This window comes from Mustela erminea, chromosome 5, assembly GCF_009829155.1.
Source record: "Mustela erminea isolate mMusErm1 chromosome 5, mMusErm1.Pri, whole genome shotgun sequence".
Taxonomy (NCBI): Eukaryota; Metazoa; Chordata; class Mammalia; order Carnivora; family Mustelidae; genus Mustela; species Mustela erminea.
In genome coordinates, this window is record NC_045618.1 from 6,657,203 (window position 1) to 6,675,635 (window position 18,433).

Genomic DNA, 18,433 nt, shown 5'->3' on the forward strand with positions numbered 1-18,433 from the left:
ATGATAGAAATTATAAGTTTCATTTCCAGACCAGCAGAGGAAAGAGGAGGAATGAGGGAAACTAGATCAATCGAGGGGAAGACTAGAAAGAAAAAAAAAAAAAAGAAGGGAAAAAACCAAGCTACACAGAAAACAACAAAGAAGATGGTAGAAATACTCCTTTTTTTTTTTTTTAAGATTTTATTTGTTTATTTGCGATAGAGTAAGAGTGAGCATGAGCTGGCAGTGGGGAAGGGCAGAGGAAGGGAGAGAAACATTCTCAGTGGAGAAACATTCTCCACTGAGCGGGGAGCCTGGTCCCATGGTTGATCCGCGGACCCCAGGATCATTACCTGAGCTGAAGGCAGACATTTCATGAGCTGAACCACCCAGGCATCCCCACAGAAATACTCTTAATATTACTAATCACAAAAGGCTGGGAGGCTCAGTTGGTTAAGCCCCTTCCTTCAGTTTAGGTCATGATCCCAGGATTCTGGGATCGAGTCCCGCCAGGGGCTCTCAGCTCAGTGGGGAATCTGATTCTCCCTCTGCCTCTCCCCAGGCTCATTCTCTCTCTCTCTCAAAAGTGAATAGATGAAAAATATTTAAAAATAAAAGAAATTAAGAAACCAAACCAAAACAAATGGTCATGATAGAGTTATTCATAATAACCCTGAAGTGAAAACAATCTACTGTCCGTCAGCCAATAAATGAATGAACCAATGTGATAGCTCCATGTAGTGGAATATTACTGAACCATAAAAATGACCAAAGCATTGATCCACGCTACAGTGCAAGTGCACGCTCAAAACATTATGCTAAAGTTTATGGGGTTTGTTTTTGCAGATGACAGAGATGTTCTGGAATTAGATGGTAGTGTTTGCACAACCTTGAGAATATAGTAGAAACCACTGAAGTATATACCTTAAAAGGGTAAGGGGCTGCCTGGGTGGCTCAGTGGGTTAAGCCTCTGCCTCCAGCTCAGGTCATGATCTCAGGGTCCTGGGATTGAGTCCCGCATCTTGCTCTCTGCTGGGCAGGGAGCCTGCTTCCTCCTCCCTCTCTCTCTGCTTGCCTCTCTGCCTACCTGTGATCTCTCTCTGTCAAATAAATAAAATCTTTAAAAAAAAAAAAAAAAAGAAAGGGTAAGAATTTTATGGTATGTGAGTAATTCCTCGATTCAAAAATATCAGTCGCATTCCCAAGCAATGCCTAATTTAAAAAAAGATAACAAGTGAACTTACTCAGAATAACAGGAAAACCCTTTAGGTACCAAGGAATAAATCTAGTAATGATGGCACTCACTGAGGACATTCTAAAATTTTAGTGAAGGTTATAAAGGAAGACCTGAGTAAATGGAGAGACATGGCCTGTTGGTGGATGTGGCAATGACATTACAATGTTAATTTACCTGAAGTTAATTTATAAATTTATTGCAATTATAATTTAAAAAAGCCTGGGAATTTTCTCGTGTGACCTTAACAAACTGGTGTTAAACTTTATATGAAGACAGCCAAGAATAGCCAAGAGACTTATAAAGATTAATGAGGGAGACTTCCCTATAAAATATCAAGTTTTATAATAAAGCTATAGGAGGGGTACCCAGCTGGCTCCGTGGGTGGAGCGTGGGACTCTTGATCTTGGAGTTGTGAGTTTGAGTTCCATGTTAGGTAGAGAGATTACTTAGAAATAAAATCTTAAGGGGCACCTGGGTGGCTCAGTGGATTAAAGCCTCTGCCTTCGGCTCAGGTCTGATCTCAGGGTCCTGGGATCGAGCCCCACATCGGGCTCTCTGCTCAGCAGGGAGCCTGCTTCCCTCTCTCTAAATGCCTGCCTCTCTGCCTACTTGTGATCTCTGCTAACTGAATAAATAAAATCTTAAAAATAAAACAAAATAAAATCTTAAAAAAAAGCTGTAGTAATAAGTACTTCGTGGACAGCCATAGAGATATTAAATAGACTAATAGAATAAACAGAGATCCCAGAAACTGACCTATATATCCATATATATCCTATATATCCGTACGGGTGACTGGTCTGTGAGTGTTTGGCAGTTGGAATATTTATATGAAAACATTTATAAGGAACATAAAATAAAAGAAGTTTGTAATCTCATACCATACCCTAAAGTAATTTACATTTAGAATTAAAAACAAAAATGTGTTAAGCTTTTAGAAAAAAATAGAAAAATATACAAGAACATATCTTTCTGACTCTTGACAGTGAATGATTTCTTAAACAAGATCCAAAAAGCACAAATAAAAAAAGAAATATTCAATAACATTTACCTTTGAAACTTTAGTGGAGGCAAAAGTTAGCTACTAAGTTAAAATCAAATTAAAAAGTGGGAGAAGATATTTACAAAACCTATCAACAATGAGAAATTAGTATCTAGAATTCCTTAAGAACTTGTAAAATAACAAATCATACATCCTATGTTAATAAAAATTTTTGAAAAAGAACTTGTAAAATAAATAAGAAAAAGATTTTAAAAATTGAAAATTGAATAAAAGACGTAACCAGACAGTTCGTAGAAAAGGGCATTCCAATGGCCAGTAGACTTATGAAAGTTGCCCAGACTGACGAGTCCTGAGGGTATTCCAGTGAAAACAATGAAGACAACCAAGCACACCCACCAAATTGGAAAATTAATAATAATAATTATAGAGTAATAATTCCAAGGGTTGGTGAAGATAAAGTGAAACAGGAATTTTTAGACACTTGTTCTAAGTATAAATCGCTAATATTTGGCAACATCTAGTAAATTCGAAGGTATGTATATCCTTCAATCCAGTTACCCTCCTTCTGGGTACATACTCTAGGGAAATTCTCATGCATGGTCACAAGGAAGCATGAGAAAAATAGTTACTGCAGCACTGTTTGAAGAGTAAGACATGGTGTGCCTGGCTGGCTCAGTCGGTAGTGCCCTCTTTGGCACTACTCAGCACACCCTGATTGTTTAAGGTAGTTCTGCAAAAGAGCTCATAAAAACCCCTAAACTTGGATACACCAAGGGCAACCCTTTTGGGTCCCCTCCCTCTCCGGGACCTTTATACTGTTGCTCAATAAACTTTGCTTCATTGCCTACCACTTTTCATCTGGTCTACCTCTTCATTTTTCAAATCTGCATGACCAAGAACTGTGGACAGTAAAGACAGAAATCCTGCAACACCTGCATCCGACATGGGGCCATGGGGCTTGAATTCACAACCCTAAGATGATGAATCACACGCTCATTAAAAAAAAAAAAGTGTCTCGTGCTTTACTGATTGAGCCAGCCAGGCATCCCTGTTTCATTTTATTTCTTGTCTAAAAGCATCAGAGGCACGTGTGTTAACAGTTGTGAAAACCGGGGGATAGATACGGGGCTATCTTTTGTATTTTCTGTATTTTACATATCTTTGAAATAGTTAGCGACTTATTTTAAAGTAGACACAAGGCCTGCACAAGTTGTTTGATGGTAGAAACTGATGTTTGACCTTGGGGGGAGGGGAGATTGTTGGACTTCTGGGTCAGGGGTTCTCTTTCCTCGGATGAGGATGGCAACTCTTCTTTTGCTACCTGATGGGGTTTTGGTGAGCATCAAATACGCTCACACTCGGGAGAGCACTTGGAAAACTATAAATTCTGCTTAAAGCTGATACTATTGTTATCACATAAAATGAAATGGCAAAAACATAATTAGCTAAGACTGGCTCAGTCTGAGATTTACAGTTAGAGCACACACTAATTTTAAATTAGGTAAGAGATAAAGAGAAGGTACTCAATTTCGCCTTAATGTTTCCCCAGGGTGTTCTAAGCAGTGCAGATAAAGGCCGCTTGCCTGGGGAGGCAGGTGAGAAGGTCCTGGGTTTAACTGTAAGTGTAAATCACTCCTTTGGCAATCTACCAGACTATCCATCAGAGGAGACTTAGAGTGGAAAATGCCAGAGGCAGCAGCCAAAGGCAGCTTGGAGAAGTGATCTGTTAGTCACAGAGGCAAATCATGTTGGAGAGGATACAGGTGAATTCTTGGCATTCTTGGGGCAGGAAGGCCTGTAAGTGTTGCCTCTGAGCACTCAATCTTTCCCATCTCTGGGAAGGAAATTGATGAGTTAATTAATATGCACAGGAGACTCAGCACAAGCTGACCCAGTATTTCCTATTCACATTATTATTTTTTTTCTTTTTAAGATTTTATTTATTTATTTGACAGACAGAGATCACAAGTAGGCATAGCGGCAGGCAGAGAGGTGGGGGGGAAGCAGGCTCGTAGTCCGATGTGGGGCTTGATCCCAGGACCCTGGGATCATGACCTGAGCCAAAGGCAGAGGCTTTAACCCACTGAGCCACCCAGGCCCTCCCACATTATTATTTCTAAATCTTTTAGCAGATCTCAACCTTTTAGCAGATTGGGAGAAACCAGTTTCCTGGACAAATCTCAATGAAATCAGTGAGGTAGAAATCAGGTGGAAATCTTGTTAAATGCTCCAAGGACCTCGGTTTTATGGTTTTGTGTTGCACAGCCCTGGGCGCCTTAGCCAGGATCCTTTCTAAAATAAGATTTCTCCTTGGTGAAAATTTTCTTATTACTCCAAGCTCCTGGGCTCAATGATGTTGATGAGATTCTCACTCCAGGAGGCCCGGGAGTGAACTGGCGGACATTTCCATATAATCTCTTAGTTGGTCTACCGGATGAAGTGGGGATTCCTGCCGTAACTATCAAGATTCCCATCCAGGGATTCCTGGGTGGCTCAGTTGGTTAAGCAGCTGCCTTTGGCTCAGGTTATGATCCCAGCGTCCTGGGATCGAGTCCCACATCGGGCTCCTTGCTTAGCAGGGAGCTTTCTTCTCTCTCTGCCTCTGCTGCCACTCTACCTGCCTGTTCCTGCTCTCTCTCTGACAAATCAATAAATAAAATCTTTAAAGAAAAAAAAAAAAAGACTCCCATCCAACCATCAGAATCTGTATTACATGCAAATGTTTTTCTTTTTTCTTTTTTTTACTTTTTGTTTTTGTTTTGTCTTGTTTTTTTATTTAAAAAAATTAAACATTTTTTCTTTTTTTTTTTTTAACTTATTTATTTGACAGACAGAGATCACAAGTAGGCAGAGAGGCAGGCAGAGAGAGAGGAGGAAGCAGGCTCCCCGCTGAGCAGAGAGCCTGATGTGGGGCTCGATCCCAGGACCCTGGGATCATGACCTGAGCCGAAGGCAGAGGCTTTAACCCACTGAGCCACCCAGGTGCCCCAAACATTTTTTCTTTTTAAGTTAATTTCATATTTTAGAGTTATAGGTTCATAGCAAACTTGAGCAGAAAGTACAGAGCATTCCCATACCTCCCCTGCCTACACAGATGCACAGCCTCCCCTCTGCCCACATTCCCCACCAGAGGGTACATCTGTTTCAGCTGATGAACCTATACTGACACATTGTTATCCCCCAAAGTGCACAGTTGACATTACAGTTCACTCTTGCTGTGAACTATAGAATGTACATCTTTCTATGTTATACATTTTGACAAATGTATAATGACATGCATCTTCCATGATAGAATCGTCAAAGAATAACTTCACTGTCCTAAAAGTCCTCTGTGCTCTACCTAGTCATTCCTCTCCCTTCCTAACCCCTGGCAACCACTAGTCATTTTACTGTCTCTACTAGCCTGTTTTACCTTTTCTGACTGTCATGTCGTTGAACTCACACAGTAGTGTGACCTTTCACATTGGTTTCTTTTGCTTAGTAATATGCATTTGAATCTCTGCTGTGTCTTTTTTTTTTTTATGGCTTGATAGCTTGTTTCGTTTTTGTGCTGGATAATACTCTTCCATTGTCTGGGTGCGCTATGGTTTATTTATCCATTCACTTACTGAAGGACATCTTGGTGGCTTCCAAGTTTTAGCAGCTAGAACAGGGGCGCATGGGTGGCTCAGTGGGTTAAAGCCTCTGCCTTTGGCTCAGGTCATGATCCCAGGATTCTGGGATTGAGCCCCACATCGGGCTCTTTGCTCAGCGGGGAGCCTGCTTCCTCCTCTCTCTCTCTGCCTGCCTCTCTGCCTACTTGTGATCTCTGTCTGTCAAATAAATAAATAAAATCTTTTAAAAAAAATACACTATAAAAAGAATAAAGCTGCTATAAACATCTGTGGGCAGGTTTTGCATGGTTATGCTTTCAACTCACTTAGATAAATACTGAGGAGCATGATTGCTAGATCTTATGGGAAGGGTATGTTTAGTTTTGTAAAAAAAAAAAAAAGCACCAAACAGTGGCTCTGCCATTTTGCATTCCCACCAGCCATGAATGGGAGTTCCTGTTGCTCCGCATACTCACCAGCATTTGGTGGTGTCAGTGTTCCAGATTTGAGCCATTTAAAGAGATGTGCAGTGGTATCTTATTTTTGTTTTAATCTGCATTTCCCTAATGGCAAATGATGTGGACATAGTTCCACATGCTTTTTGGTCATCTCTGTATCTTCCTTGGCGAGGGGTTTTGCTGAGGCTTTTCCTTTTCTTCTTTTTGAGTTTTAAGAGTTCATTTATATTTTGGACATACATACATTTATCAGACATTTATGAGATATTTGTCAGATATTTCTTTCCTTTTTTTTTTTTTTAAAGATTTCATTCATCTATTTGACAGAGAGAGATCACAAGCAGGCAGAGAGGCAGGCAGAGAGAGAGGAGGAAGCAGGCTCCCTGCTGAGCAGAGAGCCCGATGTGGGGCTTGATCCCAGGTCCCTGAGATCATGACCTGAGCCGAAGGCAGCGGCCCAACCACTGAGCCACCCAGGCGCCCCTGTCAGATATTTCTTTTACAAATCTTTTCTCTCAGGCCGTGGCTTGTCTTCTCATTCTCTGGACAGTGTTTTTGGCACAGCAGAAAATTTTAATTTTAATGGAGTCCAGTGGATCAGTTATTTCTCATATGAATCATGGCTTTGGTGTTGTGACAAAGTTGTCACCACGCCCAGGGCCATCTAGGTTTCCCCTGTGTTACCTTCCAGCCATTTTATAGTTTTGCATTTTACACTTAGGTCTGTGATCTATTTTTGCTTTAATTTTTGTGAAGCATATAAGGTCTGTGTCTAGATTCACTAATGGGAATGTCCAGTTTTCCAGCACCATTTGCTAAAAAAAAACTATTTCTATCTCTAAAATTGAATAAAATTCCCAGCAGGCTGAGTCATTTCCTGAAATTAGAACATTGCTTACCAAACAACAGGTACCTAAGTCACTGTCGAATTCTGCTTTTCCAGGTCTTTTCCTTTTCTGTTCAGTTTCCCCAATCTCCCTTCTTTGTACTCCTCCTTCCTTCCCTCTCTTTTCCATTCCATTCCATTTCCTTCCTTCCTTCATTCCATTTTTAAAGAATTTTAGACTTACAGAAAAGTTGTACAAATAATAGAGTTAATGCATCTCATTGCACTACTGGGTATTTACCCCAAAGATAGAGATGTCGTGAAAAGAAAGGCCATCTGTACCCCAATGTTTATAGCAGCAATGGCCACAGTCGCCAAACTGTGGAAAGAACCAAGATGCTCTCCAACGGACGAATGGATGAGGAAGATGTGGTCCATATATACTATGGAGTATTATGCCTCCATCAGAAAGGATGAATACCCAACTTTTGTAGCAACATGGACGGGACTGGAAGAGATTATGCTGAGTGAAATAAGTCAAGCAGAGTCAATTATCATATGGTTTCACTTATTTGTGGAGCATAACAAGTAGCATGGAGGACAAGAGGAGATGGAGAGGAGAAGGGAGTTGGGGGAAATTGGAAGGGGAGGTGAACCATGAGAGACTATGGACTCCGAAAAACAATTTGAGGGTTTTGAAGGGGCAGGGGGTGGGAGGTCGGGGTACCAGGTGGTGGGTATTATAGAGGCCACGATTGCATGGAGCACTGGGTGTGGTGCAAAAACAATGAATACTGTTACGCTGAAAAGAAATTAAAAAAAAAAAAGAATTAATGCATCTCTCTTACTCAGCTTCCCCTAATGCTAACTACTTCTATAACTGCAGGGCAATTATCAAGTCCAGAAAATTAACATCTTTACAATACTACTAATGAAACTACAGACTTGGTTTGAGTTTCACCAGTTTTCCTCCTAATGCCCCTTTTTCTTGTTCTAGGATCTCACACCTTGTTTGGTTGACATCATTCCCTAGTCTTCTCTGATCTGTAGCAGTTCCTCATTTTTTCCTTGACTTTCACATCCTTGACACTTTTGAAGAACATTGGTCAGTAACTTTGTAGAAAATCTCTCAGTTTGACTTTATGTGGTGCTTTCTCATTGATGGGATGGAGGTCACTCATTACTAGGGAGAATACTACAGAAGAGATATTGTATCCTTCCCAGTGCATTGTATCTGAGGGTACATGATGTTCTCTTACTCCTGGTGATGTTAATGAAGTGGTGGTTGACAGGTTTTGCCATTATAATATTATTTTTCCCTTTGTAATTGATAAATATCTTAGGGGAGCTATTCCGAAATGATGCTTCTACGTGCTTCTTCCCAAAGTTTTGTCCCCTGATTTTAGCCTCTATCTTGTCTGCAACAAGTATTACGGCAGACACGTTGTTTCTTAAAACATTTTTAAAAATTACATAAAATTACATAGATGGGGCGCCTGGGTGGCTCAGTGGGTTAAGCCTCTGCCTTCAGCTCAGGTCATGATCTCAGGGTCCTGGGATGGAGCTCCGCATCGGGCTCTCTGCTCAGGGGGAGCCTGCTTCCCTCTCTCTCTCTCTGCCTGCCTCTCTGCCACCTTGTGATCTCTGCCTGTCAAATAAATAAATAAAAAATATTAAAAAAAAAAACAAATAAAATCTAAAAAAAAAAATTCACCTTGGAGATCATTCTATATTGGTACATAAAAAATTTCCTCCTTAGAGCTAATGATGGTAGAGCATTTTGTTGTAAGGATTCCATTATAAGGACTATTTAATTAATCCCCTGTTGATGGCTTTTTAGGGAGCCTTCGATCTTTTGATCTCTCAGGAATGTGGCAATGCATTTCATCTTCATATTGATGCAAGTGTTATCTATAAGGTAAATTCCTAGAGGTGCAAATACTAGGTAGAGGGCACGTGCATTGATAATTTCCACAGATATTAATAAATCATCTTCCTGTCAAAGCTTTGTGAGTCTGTATTCCCATTAGCAATACATAGGAGCGCCCCCTTTTCCTCACCCTTATTAGCATAATGCATCATCAAATGATTTGATCTTGGCTAAACTCATAAGTAAAATGTTATATTCAATGTAGTATTTTGAAGTAAATTTCATTGACATTTAACATACATGCAGACATATGTGGAAATCATAAAAGTACAGCTCCATTCAGGTTCACAAAGTGAATTCATCTGTATAATAGCACCCAGATCAAGAAATAGAATTCCAGCAGCCCCCATCATATCTTCAGCTCCTTACCGCTTAAGACAGCCACTAGCTTCTAACACCTTCAATTAGTTTTGCCTGTTTTTGAACTTCGTGTAACAATGTAACGGTCATTATCTACTGTGTCCTTTTCTTTAACCCGATATCTCAATGTAGTCTTATTTTGCAATTAAATTTATTGTATGTGCAATGGAATATCACGTTGTATGTTTTAAAAGCCATTTCTTAAATTCCTTTTTCTATGAACTCTTTTTTTTTTTTTTAGATTTTATTTATTTATTTGACACACAGAGAGAGAGATCACAAGTATGGAGAGAGGCAGGCAGAGAGAGAGGAGGAAGCAGGCTCCCTGCTGAGCAGAGAGCCCGATGCAGGGATCAATCCCAGGACTCTGAGACCATGACCTGAGCCGAAGGCAGAGGTCCAACCCTCTGAGCCACCCAGGCGCCCCATGTGAACTCTTGGTTCATATCCTTTGGGCATTTTTCTCTTGGACTATTAGTCTTTATTCTTTTTTAAATTTAATTTAATTTGTTTATTTGGGAGAGAGGGAGAGAGAACAAGAAAGAGTGCACAAGTGGGGAGAGGGGCAGAGGGAGAGTGAGAAACAGATTCCTCGCTGATTTGAGAGTCTGATGGCGGACTCTGACTCAGGACCCTGGCTGGGATCATGACCTGAGCCAAAGGCAACCATTTAATGGCCTGAGTAATCCAGGTGCCCCAATTAGTATTTGTTCTTACTGGTTTATGGAAGATCTTTATAGATTAGGAAATTAGCCCTTTGTGATTTAAGTTGCAAATATTCTTTCCTAGTTTATCATTTGATTTTGCCCATTGTGTTTATCACATAGGTTTTTTTTTTTTTTTTTATCTGAGGTGGTTGAATGTATTAGTCTTTTGGGATTTCTGAAGCTTGTTGTCATTTTTTTTTTTTAAGGAAGATTCTGTTTATTTTATTTGATGAGAGAGAGAGAGCAAGAGAGAAAGAGAGAGTGCACAAGCAGGGGGAGCAGCAGGCAAAGGGAGAAGAAGTAGGCTTCCTGCTGAGGGAGGAGCCGAGTGTGGGCCTCGATCTCAGCACCCCATGGATTCTGACTTGAGCTGAAGACAGAGGTTTAAGCAACTGAGCCACCCCGATGCCCCTTGCTGTCAAATTTAGAAGGGCCTTTCCTATCCCAAGATTAGTTTTTTTTTTTTTTTAAAGATTTTATTTACTTATTTGACAGACAGAGATCACAAGTAGGCAGAGAGGCAGGCAGAGAGAGAGAGGAGAAAGCAGGATCCCCGCTGAGCAAAGAGCCCGATGCGGGACTCGATCCCAGGACCCTGAGATCATGACCTGAGCCGAAGGCAGAGGCTTAACCCACTGAGCCACCCAGGCGCCCCAAGATTAGTTCTTAATTACTCATAAAGTGTCTAGTTTTTGTTTAAATTTAAATCTTTAAACCAATTTGTTGTCTTTCATTTCTAAACACATTGCAATTTGATTTTTTTTTCTTTTTTCTTAACCTCAGAGTATTTAAGAGAACATTTTAATGATTTTTCTGGGCAGATAATATTTTGGTTATCCTTTAAAAATTATTAATCTTAAATATTGTTTCATTGTGTTCAGAGACCGTGGCCTCTTTATGATTTTTGATTTTTAGAATTTGTCTAGTTTACCTTTGTAGCTCAAGGCAGGGTCATTCTTTGGAGATTGTTACATGTATGCTTTATGTGCACATAATTTCATTAGATTTTGTATGTATTTGTGTGTTTATGTGTATTGTATATGCCCATATGTAATATACATTTACATATGATCAAGTTTAATTATGTTATCAAATCACTTACTTTTACCTAGTATCTAAAGGATGTGGCCCAAACCTTCCACCACGTGGTTTTATCAGTTTCGCCTTGTTTTTCTATCCACTGTTGCTCTCTGTCTTCCAAAGCCATGCTCTGAAAAGCCTAAAGAATCATGATTTTTATTTACTTTAATTTTATCACTAGTTAATACACAGATGTGTCTCATTGTTAAAATGCAAACAAACAGAAGAGTTGAAAATCACTACTCAGCGTTATTACATTAAAGCAGCAATGAGATACCATTTTCTCAACAACAGAACGGCAACAGTTTTAAAAGATTGGTAACATTCCAGGGCGCCTGGATGGCTCGGTCAGTTAAGTATCTGCTTTTGGCTCAGGTCATGATCCCAGGGTCTTCAGATCAAGCCCCACATTGGGCTCCCTGCTCAGCGGGGAGCCTGCTTCTCCCTCACTCTCTCTCAAATAAATAAATAAATAAAACCTTTTAAAAAAAAATTGGTAACAGCCCATAGTGAGCCCTGTCACGGGTGAGTGTGCCCCTGGGACAGGTCCTAGAGCATGGTCCGGGGAGCGGTAGAGATACAAGCAATGTGACTTGTTACTGGGGGTGCCTGGGTGGCTCAGTGGGTTAAAGCTCTGCCTTCAGCTCAGGTCATGAACTCGGGTTTCTGGGATCCAGCCCCACAGCGGGCTCTCTGCTCAGCAGGGAACCTACTTCCCTTCCTCTCTCTCTGCCTGCCTCTCTGCCTACTTGTAACCTCTGTCTGTCAAATAAATAAATAAAATCTTAAAAAACAAAACAAAACAACTTCAGATACTGGTTGTGACATTTCAAAGTTTGGTAGATGTTAACCAAGTTGTTCACTTGGAAAGGTGTTTTGTTTTCTTTTTTTAAGTTTGTTTATTCACTAAATAACCTCTACAGCCAGCATGGGGCCTGAACTCCGGACCCCGAGGTTGAGAGTCAGATGCTCTTCTGACTCACCCAACAGGGGCCTCCTTTACCCAAAGAGTTTTAATCACTCTGTGTCAAAATCACTGTGCTTTGAGCACTGCACTCCCTAGCCCCCACCTAAGAGGGAGGGAACTCCGAGCCAGGGTGTCCTCTGCCTCCATCAGGACCCTGTGAAGGTTCTGGGTTGTTGGAGACGCGAAGGCATTGGCTTCTGGCTCGCATGGGTTTCCCTGGAGCCTTGCACTGTGCCCACGGCACCTGTGTGCTTCCTTCTAGTTGGGAGGCCTGTGCCAGGTGTAGGTTAAGGAGCCCTTTGTGAGGTTGGGTGTGCAGGTGCCCTGACCCACCTGAAGTTTTATCATCACCTGAGGAGTGTGTCAGGTCCTTGAATCGAAGAAGGGTCACGGGCCTCTCTGTCTCCTTCCCAGACCCCAGGAAATCCCCCTTCCCAACATCACCCCTCTTCCCTTGCCCCTTCCAAGACTCCTCACCTTATCCCTCAGTCTGCCGCTTCATAGTTTATAAAAGCAGAAAGGCCTTTGCCTACGGGCTCTGTCTGCTTTCTGTCATATTCAGAAATTCCAAGTCCTGCTTGGCTCCCAGAGGTGAGGAGACAGGAAGGAACATTTAAGTGTAAAGAGATAGTGTGATGTTTCATAATTTATTATAAATTATCCAACCATGGTATCTGCCATTATGATTCCCCCTGAAAGACTGATGCTACTTTATTCTGACCCAGCTCACTTTGCTTGTGCACCCCAGCACACACACACACGCACATGCACACACACGCATGCACGCACCCAGCTCCATTTAAAAAGACAGCTGGAGCAACGGCCACCACCGAGGCCTTTCTCACACCTCTCAGAGGAGCTGCTAACTAGGCTGTCCAGCACGGTCTCTCCCCAGTTCGTCTCTCCTGCAGGATCATCAAGGTTGCCTGGCAACCACCAGCAGGTTGGCCTCGCACATGGTTTCCTTAAAGAAAATGGCAGAGCTCTCTCTCCTGTCACAGTGCAAGCAAGGCCTAATTATTGTGAACTGGGAATCAATCACGGAGGGCTTGGGAGCCATGGTGCGGGATGGTAAAAGGGTGTGAAAAGCTCAGAGGAGGGCCTGGAATGGGCACTTGGGTGCCGGGGTGAAAAGAGCCACCATTTCCTAATTTTACCTCTTGCTGCCTGTGGGATGGAACCCAGGGCAGGCTTAGCAAGGGAGCACTCCTTTGGCTCGAGTCTGAACTATGGCTGATGGAATGGGCTACCTTTCGTCTGGAGAAGTATCATTTCAAGGACCAGAGACATGAACGTCTTTAAATATTTATAAGCAAGGGGCGCCCGAGTTGGTCAGTGGGTTAAGCCTTGGGCTCAGGTCATGATCTCAGGGTCCTGGGATCGAGCCCCGAGCTGGGCTCCCTGCTAAGTGGGGAGTCTGCTGGTCCATAGAGGAGAGGGTTTGTTTTGGGGGCAGGGGAGTGAATTCCCAGCAGCACAGGCACGCATGCTGGGGAGAGGGTGTGTACAGGTGAGCACTGACGCTTCTGTGACATCTCGTCTTGGACAGGTCTCCATTCCTGAGTGGACACAGGTGGCTCCGCGTGCAGGCTCTGTCTCCCCTCCCTGTACCTTGAGTTCGGAGAACTGGCCGTCCTCCAGGCTCCGTCAGCCAGTGGTGGGCATGTTGTGGACATCCTCTTCACACACGGTGGGCATTTAGCCCAAGGTCTCCTGAATCCATAGGTAAGGTTGGGGCCATAGCTGCTGTGGCCGTGGTTGCTGCTGGGAACGATGAACACGGAGTGAGGGGCGGGGCGATCTCATGGAACCGATGGTGGAAAGGATTGGCCCATGCTTGCTGAAACAGGTGGCAGTGTGGGCAGGGGACAAGGCAAGGGTTATAAGTGGGACTTTGCTGTTGGAAGGGGGATGGGAAGATCAGGGAGTGCTTGAGAGGAGTTGATGCGGGATCAAAGCTCGATTCAGTCTTTGAGTGCGTCAAGCTATGGTAAGGACAACGAAACGGGAGAAGCAGGATCTTGAGGGACCTGCTATTTCACAAGATTTGGTGTGTGTCTGGGGTGAGCCAGGTGCTTTCCATTTCACTGTCTCCAGTCATCAAAGCAGAGAATATTATCCCCACTTTACAGGTGAGGAAACTGAGGCACAGGGCAGCCAAGTGACTTGCCCTGAGTGACTTAGGAAACATCAGAGTCAGCAGTCAAATGCAGATGTGTATTCTTCAAATTCGCCCTCTTTCCGCCTTGCTGCTGCCCCCCGCCCCCACCCCACAACGGGCGGGGAATCCAGGGACTAAGGCGGGGGCTGCACACACACAGCCTGGGTCACTTGGTGGTGGGAGTGTTACACCTGAGAGTTCAACATCTCTCGGTTGTGCATTCTTTTTTTTTTTAATAGATTTTTCTTTTAAAAATATAAGTAGAGGGCTAACATAGAGCGAGTACGTGCATAAAGGGCGCTTGGGCGGACAGCTGCGTGACGTTTTACAAATGCGTGCATCTGTACAATCATCGCCCAGACCAGGATACAGAACATTCCCAGCAGTCCCGATGCTTTCCTTCACACAAATCAGAACGCTACTGGAACAGCTAAATATATACATTAATGGGTCATGTGCCACTAGATAGAGCCTAACAAGATTTGCTAACATAGGTACTGTGTTTTCTCTGCAAATGCTATGGTTTCCAGAGCCCAGAAGTAGAGGGGATGCGGTGATGGTACAGCAGATAAGATCCGGAAGCCCAGCATTTGAGATGATTAATGGTCCCTGGGCTACAGCTCTCTTCCAGTCTGATACGGACAGAGGGCAGTTTGTTTAAACTCTTGCTGTTGCAGCCCTCCTCCCACACCCCACCCCCAACCGTGCTTCTCTGTTATCTCAGCAAAGTCAGAATTAACCCTTGTTTAAGCTACTGGGAGCCTTAAAGAAAGTGGGTCATTGATAGAAACCCATCTCTTAACAAAGTCAAAGAGGAATTTCTCAGGTGTCACCTGGGAAGCCAGCACGCTACCTTATAGCCCTTGGGGCATGAGGGATTTCATTCTCCCTGGCAGGTGTGGGGGACCCCTCAGCCCCCTGGTTTTGAGGAGGTGAGCAAGGAGGCCTGGGTGGCCCTGTGTGGAGGATGAAAGTGCCAGATGGCTGGGCAGGTGTTCCAGCTGACTTAACAACCTTATCAGATGTCCCGAGGGGCCCAGCCCTCAGCAGAGAGTGATGTTTTGTGAAGGCAGCAGGGGAAGGTATCCCCACTTTTCCTTTCCCTCTTGCCATCTCTTGAACCTGTCCCATGTTAGTCAGAAGACCACCCATTGGTTCTTAGCAGCTCGCTGTCCCTCTGTCCCCCTTATTCCAGATCCCTGGCAGAGGCTGTGGGCCAGGTCCCTTGAGGGACCTTGGCTGTCTCCCAAACTCAGCAATCGTGGACTGGCAAAAGGGAGGGGAAAATCGTGCCCTGGTGGACTGTGAGGTAAGATTCCTGTTGGAGTGGAAGGTGACTTGTCCTACTACGGTCATGTGGAGGGTTTTGGCATCCCTGGACAGCCACATCCTAGCTGCTCTGCCCTCCTGTGCACCCTGGGCTTGCAGCCTTTAGCTTTTGCAAGTGGGGTGGAGGGAAGGAGAGAGGAACACTGGGTGACCTCACCCTGGAAGAAGTGGCCAAGCTTCACCTCCCAGCTACTGTGGCTATCGGTCCCATATCGCAAATGTCCCTTTTCAATTGCAAGTGCCCACCCCCAGCTCTTTATGATGATACTTAAAATGATGTCCTTTTCCTATATTCCTATAGTCCTTTGGAGACTAGGGAGGCTGGATGTCTCCAGGATCACAATCCTTCCCAGCACCCCAACTCCTACAAAAGATAGAAAGGAGTATCCAGGGGCACCTGGGTGGCTCATCTCAGGGTCCTGGGATCGAGTCCCGCATCAGGCTCTCTGCTCAGCGAGGAGCCTGCTTCCCCCTCCCCCTCTGCCTACTCGTGATCTCTCTCTCTGTCAAATAAATAAATAAAATCTTAAAAAAAAAAAAAAAAGAAAGAAAGAAAGGGTCAAGGTGGCTCCCTGAACACATGTGTTCTCCACCTGCCTTCCCAAAATCCCATGGCGAAGTCAGTGATGTACAGAAGGACCCATGGTCCAAATGTATAGCCCCGTAATGATGCGGGAAACAGGAAGAGGGGTCAACCGTGCATTAAATGATTAGCAGATTTCCAGAAGGAAGATCGTAATGGGTAGTACTAAGCAGAAGTAGCTGAACACCCTCAGTGCCGCGGAGGACAGGGCTGTCTCTTCCCCAGAAAAGCTCCAAACTCAGAGTCTGCCAAAAAGAGTGGCCAGCTGCTTGACGTCTGTTCTGGGAGGAGGTGGGAGAGCTCTTCTGGGCACAGGCCCCTGGGGCTCCTGCTCTGTTTGACGGTGTTCTGGAGCAGTGGCTCTCAAACCCCACTATCTTCTGGAATCCTCAGAAAGTTCTGGAATACACCAGGCCCAGGGTGTACGCCTGATCAATTAAATTAGGATTCAGCAGCTCTAAAGCTCCCTACGGCATTCACTTGGCACCCACGGCTGGGAACTGCTCCTTAAGAGGACACACTTGGTTTGGGAATTGGGGGGAGGGGTAAGTCAGCTCATTCACTTCCTGCTACCCCAAAGAGAAGCCTGCTGGTCGCTAGTGGGGAGCTCCCTGGATACACCCCCTAGCCTAGGCCCTCATCCCCTGGAAAGGTGACCCCGTGTCTCCCTCCTGCATGTCCCTGTCTCTGTCTTCCACAGTCCCCAGATGATCTTCCTAGGGTTTGATGCAAATCCTATCAGACCGATGCCCTCCGCTGCAGACCAAGCCCAGGCCGTGGAGACTCTCCAGAAGATTCCCATGCTTTTCCTTCTAGCTGAATTTCCTCCCCTGGCCCTATACTCTGATCCAATGAAGGGCCCACCTTAGTCTTCTTGTGTCCCCTCACCACCCCCAGTGCCGGCTATAGCCAGGTGATCTGTGTATAAGAGATGTGCACAGGGAGGACTTGTTTTGCTGAACCGAGCTTAGCCAAGTGCAGTGTCTCAGGGCCGTAGAATGAAGGAAACCTCATTTGTCCTCGCTGAGCTGCTCTGGCCATGGATGGCCTGTTCTGAGGGTCAAAGGGGGATTACAAGCAGCTTGAAAACTCAGCATTTGCCGCAACTTACCATTTTATGCCATTGCTGGTGTTTTATTTTGAATACTTACAGTATAAAAATCTATACTGAGGGGGGCACCTGGGTGGCTCAGTGGGTTAAAGCCTCTGCCTTCAGCTCAGGTCATGATCCCAGGGTCCTGGGATCGAGCCCCGCATCAGGCTCTCTGCTTAGCAGAGAGCCTGCTTCCTCCTCTCTCTCTGCCTGCCTCTCCACGTACTTGTGATCTCTGCCTGTCAAATAAATAAATAAAATCTTTAAAAAAAAAAATCTGTACTGAGGTTGCCAATCATTAAAATAAAACATGGTCCTTACAAATGGAAAACACCAGAGAAGTGTATGAAGTAGAAAGTGAATCTCTCCGTGACCCTTCCCAGGAGTAGCCATTGTCAACAGATCAGTGTTGAAACTTGCTGCCTTTTTATTACCCGGGGAAACTTTTCTCCCCCACATACTGCTTTCTCCACGAACCGTAGTCATGACTGTGTTCTCTAGGCTACACTGGCTCATAGGTCCCCCTCCATTTGTTGAACCGGGGTTCCTCTCTCGGTAGCTGGGCTACGTCATTCCCAACTCGCGCTGTAACATTTTTAGTTTGCGGAAAAGTAAATTATCGAATTGACTCGTGAAAAAAATGGGAACAAAAGAAAGAGCGTTCCGTCTCTCACCCAAGCCCACCCACCGTGCCGTGGTTATGTCCCAGCATTATTCTTCCCGTATGGTTTTGCTAAAACATTTTAGACTTGGCGTATACAGTTTGGGTCCTACTCTGACGCTTCCTTCACCATAAACTTACACAATGTTATGAGTCAGCTGTCCTTACTGTTGGCTTTGGAAGCTGCTTTCTAGTCCTGGAGTGGGGCCGTTTGGTTTCGCAGCCGTTGCCCCGTTGGGGGGACATTTTGGTTATAACGAATAGTCTGGCGTGGATGGTTCTCCTCCCTTAAGAACCGGAATGATAATTCCTGGTCAGAGTGATGGCTTGTTCTATTCCTTCCGTAACCTGCCTTTGAAACCTGCCTCTCAGAGTGCAGTACGTGTTCTAGAAGGTGTCTCTCACCTACTCTCCCCTTCTGTGGCTTTCTCCCCAAACCGCTGTGTACCAGACCTAGTTAGAGATT

At 44.2% G+C, this 18,433-nt stretch overlaps 1 long non-coding RNA gene across 1 annotated transcript in view; it reads left to right on the top strand.

Moving 5' to 3' along the window:
- Positions 1-17,371, top strand: part of LOC116590370 — a 29,973-nt gene extending 12,602 nt beyond the window's left edge. Inside the window, exons 2-4 of the long non-coding RNA XR_004285567.1 lie at positions 13,690-13,865; positions 15,497-15,610; positions 16,914-17,371. This is a non-coding gene — a long non-coding RNA (uncharacterized LOC116590370). The remainder of the gene's footprint in view (positions 1-13,689; positions 13,866-15,496; positions 15,611-16,913) is intronic.
- The last annotated feature ends 1,062 nt before the right edge of the window (positions 17,372-18,433 follow it).